The sequence below is a fragment of the Jaculus jaculus genome, chromosome 7 (genome assembly GCF_020740685.1).
Source record: "Jaculus jaculus isolate mJacJac1 chromosome 7, mJacJac1.mat.Y.cur, whole genome shotgun sequence".
Taxonomy (NCBI): domain Eukaryota; kingdom Metazoa; phylum Chordata; class Mammalia; order Rodentia; family Dipodidae; genus Jaculus; species Jaculus jaculus.
The window spans coordinates 74,197,555-74,202,041 of NC_059108.1; the positions used below are offsets into that span (position 1 = coordinate 74,197,555).

A 4,487-nucleotide genomic window follows, 5' to 3' on the forward strand; every position below is an offset into this window, starting at 1 on the left:
ACTAAAGAAATAGCATTCACAAATAATAAGACACAAATTGCAAAATTTAGTTTATTCTATGACTCAGTGGTACACCTCAGACACAGTGCCTTATGTACGAAAGAATTCCAGTCTTCTAAATCCTAGTTAATAGCATCAGATACCAAACAAAACTCAGAGAAAAAATAAAAGCCTTTATGTTTCAAAATATTACAAACTTTTACACAGCACATACATACTACTAAAAAATGGGCAATATAGCTGGGGAGATGGCTCAACACTTAATTTAAATTGCTTGTAAAGCCTACCAGCTCAGTTCCAATTCCCCAGTACCAATGTAAAGCCAGATGCCCAAAGCAGTACATGTATATGGAGTTACTTTGCAGCATGAAGAAGCTTTGGTGCACCAGTACTTTCTCTCCTCATAAATAAATAAAGATATATTTAAAAATATAAATACTGTAGAAATATGTAAATAATATTAAAATATACAAATGAATAGTTCTCATTATCAGCGCCTTTCCTTCTGGCCTACCCGCTGCTGGTTAGTGTTCTCATCATTTTCTTCAATATCCTTCTTGAGCATTTGTAACACAAATATAAGCAAATCTGCATCGTTCGCCTGTGTTTACACACACCCATACATACCAGCATATTATAAACAATTTTTCAGACTTTGTCCTTTCTTCTTGATAATATACCCTGGAGATTTCTCAGATCAGGATATGAGAAATTTTCATCCTTTGAATAGCTACCCATTCATCTATTGACAGTAGTGGTATATGTCACCAGGTTCCAGTCTGGATTCTAAATGATGGTTAAAAAGTTAATCTTAATTCTAGTTAGCTAAGACATTCACAGAAATGGCATTTCTTTTGGAGTCACAAAATTAAAAGGTATAGGGCTATAGTGATGGCACAGTGATTAAGGTGCTTGTCTGCAAAGCCTAACAACAGGGTTGGATTCCTCAGTACCCACAAAAAACCATATGCACAAAGTGGTTCTTGCATCTGAAGTTTGTTTGCAGTGGCTGGAGGTCCTGTCACCCCCATTCTCTCTGTTTGTCTCTTTCTCTCTCTCTCTTTGATTGTAATTAAAGAAATAAATTAAATTTAAAAATGTGTAGTTGTGGAAAAGTTAACATTTGAGTCACAAGGAATTTTCTTTTATATTAGCTCACCCAGAGGTAAGCTTTAGAAAGATGATCTAGACATCTGAACAAGTTGACTGATATAGGATCCTTTGCTTGCTCATGAAGATAGTACTTTTTTTTTTAACCCAGTCTAATTTTGTTGTGTTTGGTGTGTGATCACAGGAACACAAGGTATGTGCTTTCTCTAGACATTTTTTTTAATTTGCACATATTAATGGGGAAAGATGGAGGATGACTGGCAATGTAGGTGGTGACATCTAAAAAAAAGAAATCAATAGTATGACTGCTCTGTATTTCTCCCCAAAGTAGCTGGCATGTTGAAGTTATCAGACCATATCAGGCTTAAGGGACAGTAAATGTCAGGAGAGCAGACCTGCTATAGAAAGCTGATGGGACATGCGGGAAACTTTGGTATCAAATACTCTTCTGTATAATAATAGGCAGCAGCATCAATCTCAGAAATGCTGCTACAAATGTCAAAGAAAACCTTCTCCGTATATAGATTAGCATTGCAGATAAAAAACAGAAGACCAAATCAAAGCCCCAGTGTTCCTCTTTTGAAACCACCCTGCCAAAAATGCAATTTCTGAGTTATCAAAAAATGAAATCTCTCAAACAGCATTCATAAAGTCTCACATTTGGTGTTATCAGAAGCTTATATTGAGAAAATGCTATTTCTTCCTTCCCTCTCCCTTCAAGGTTGAAGCAGCATCCTGTCTGTTCTAACAAACAATGTTTACTTGAGAACAGCAAGCTCGGAGGCAAAATGGCACTGTGTACTGCAGAGTGAGAAGGCTACGTGCCAGTGCATATTGGCGATTTCCTGTGAAAACCCTCTTTCAAAAATATTCAGAAAATTAAAAAAAAATCAAGTGGCCTTAAGAAGCCAAGGTTGGTGATTTCTAAATAAGATTTCACTTGGTAGAACAATTTAGACATCACAGATATAGTAAAGGATCAGCCGAGAAATCTTAGTGTAAAAACAGACTGCATTCATAAGACCTCTTCCACATGTGACAATTCAAACATCAAGCATGAAGAATTTGATCCACTGGAAACCCTAAGAAAGAAAGCAGCCTCACGCATCAGCCTCGGTTCTGGCTCACCCGGGGCCACAGTGTAATTTTTCAGCTACCAACATGTGAAGTTTTGCAAATAAATCTCGTGTGTCCTCCTCTACATGGCTCAGCTCCAGGCACGCTTTTACACTGAAAACAAGAAATACGCAGTAGATGATGTTCACTTCTCAATTTCTGCCACCACTGAAATTGCCAACCTCAGTAGCATCATTAATAAACTGCTGCAGGTCAAAAATGAATTGCACAAGCATGTAGACTTTGATTTCCTTATCAAGGGCCAGGGTCTGCGAATGCCCTTGGTCAAGCACATGGTACTGGAGAACATTCCATCAGAAGAGGTTGTGGAGCTAGAATATGTGGAGAAATACCCGGCTCCCCGGCCAGAGCAGTGCATGTTCCATGATGACTGGATCAATTCAATCGACAGGGCAGAGGAATGGATCGTAACTGGTTCTTACCATAAGACTTCTCAAATCTGGTCCTTGGAAGGAAAGTCAATAATGACAATTGCCGGACATACGGATGTTGTGAAAGATATGGCTTAGGTTTAAAAAAAAAAATAGTTTGTCTTTCTGGCTCCTAAGTGCCTCTGTGGAGCAGATGATCCTCTTCTGGCAGTGGAATGTGGAGAGGAACAGGGTGAAAGCCCTGCACTGCTACAGAGGTCATGCCGGAAATGTGGACTCCGCAGCTATTGATGGCTCCATTTCCTCAGCACTGTGGTCAGAGGCTGAAGAAATCTGTATTGCATCTTGGGACCGCACAGTTAGAGTGTGGGATGTTGAGTCTGGCGGTCTTAAGTCAGCTTTGTCAGGAAACAAAGTGCTTAACTATATTTCCTATTCTCCACTTTGTAAACGTTTGGCATCTGGAAGTGCAGATAGGCATTTCAGATTGTGGGACCCTCGAACTAAAGATGGCTCTTTAGTGTCTCTGTCCCTCACCTCCCATACAGGCTGGGTCAATTCAGTTCAGTGATGTAGTTTCCTACCCATAAACAGCAGCTGGTTTCAGGCTTTTTAGATAATATCATCAAGCTGTGGGATACAAGAAGTTGTGAGGTTCCTCTCTATGATTTGGCTGCTCATGAGGTTAAAGTCCTAGCTGTGGACTGGACAGACAAGGCTACTTCTGAGTGGAAGAGCGGTCAATAAGCTGTCCTTCTACAGACACTCTCCTACTATTTCCCCTGAGGCGGCATGAAAATGAGTGATAATTTGATCACAGACATTTTTTCTTGCTGGAATTTTTTTTTTTTTTTTTTTTTGAGATTGGTAGAGTCTCACTGTAACTGGTAGAGAATCACCAGATTACATTGTTAACGCAGAGACAGAAAACACCCTTTTAAAGTCTGCATAATCGTTCATCCTTCTTTTATTTTTATTTATTTATTTATTTATTTGAGAGCGACAGACACAGAGAGAAAGACAGATAGAGGGAGAGAGAGAATGGGCGCACCAGGGCTTCCAGCCTCTGCAAATGAACTCCAGACACATGCACCCCCTTGTGCATCTGGCTAACGTGGGACCTGGGGAACCAAGCCTCGAACTGGAGTCCTTAGGCTTCACAGGCAAGCGCTTAACCGCTAAGCCATCTCTCCAGCCCACGTTCATCCTTCTTAACAGGGAATATTTTACTATCATTGTGTCATGATTTGAATGTAGAATTGCAATTTCCTACTATTTACTTCTATTGTTGCTAAGCAATAGTCTGTGGTCTGAATGAACCACTTCAATGGGTGTGGAAAATGTAAAAAAAAAAAAACCCTATTTTTGAGCAATTACAAAAATAGGTTGTTTTCAATATTTCACAATAGGTTCTACATAACCATGATTTGTTTATTTCTCTGAGATAAATTAGCAAGTGTATGATTGCTAGATTATATGGGAAGACTACATTTCAATTTCTAAAATAATTTTTATTTATTTGCTTGTGGATGGAAGGGTGGCAAGAGGAAGAGAGGGAAAGGGAGATAATGGGTGCACCAAAGCCTCTTGCCACTTCAAATGAACCCCAGATGCATGTTTTTTCAGTGGTTGTACAATTTCACATTCCCAACAGCAGTGTTCAAGTGAACCAACTTTTCTGCTCCTCTCACCTGCATTGTATTTTGTTTTCATGTCTTTCTAAGTTTTAGCTGATCACATAGCCATGCAGTGATACCTCTTTGTGGTTTGCATTTGCATTTTCCTAACAGCTAATGACACTAAGTCTCTCTCATTGTACTTGCTATTTATATATCCTCTTTGATGAAGTTTGCACTCAGGAAGCTGACC

The 4,487-nt window shown here is 39.3% G+C and overlaps 1 pseudogene; it reads left to right on the top strand.

Annotated features, from left to right (window-relative positions):
* Positions 1-2,312: 2,312 nt before the first annotated feature.
* On the top strand, positions 2,313-3,414 carry LOC101612669 (annotated as a pseudogene).
* The last annotated feature ends 1,073 nt before the right edge of the window (positions 3,415-4,487 follow it).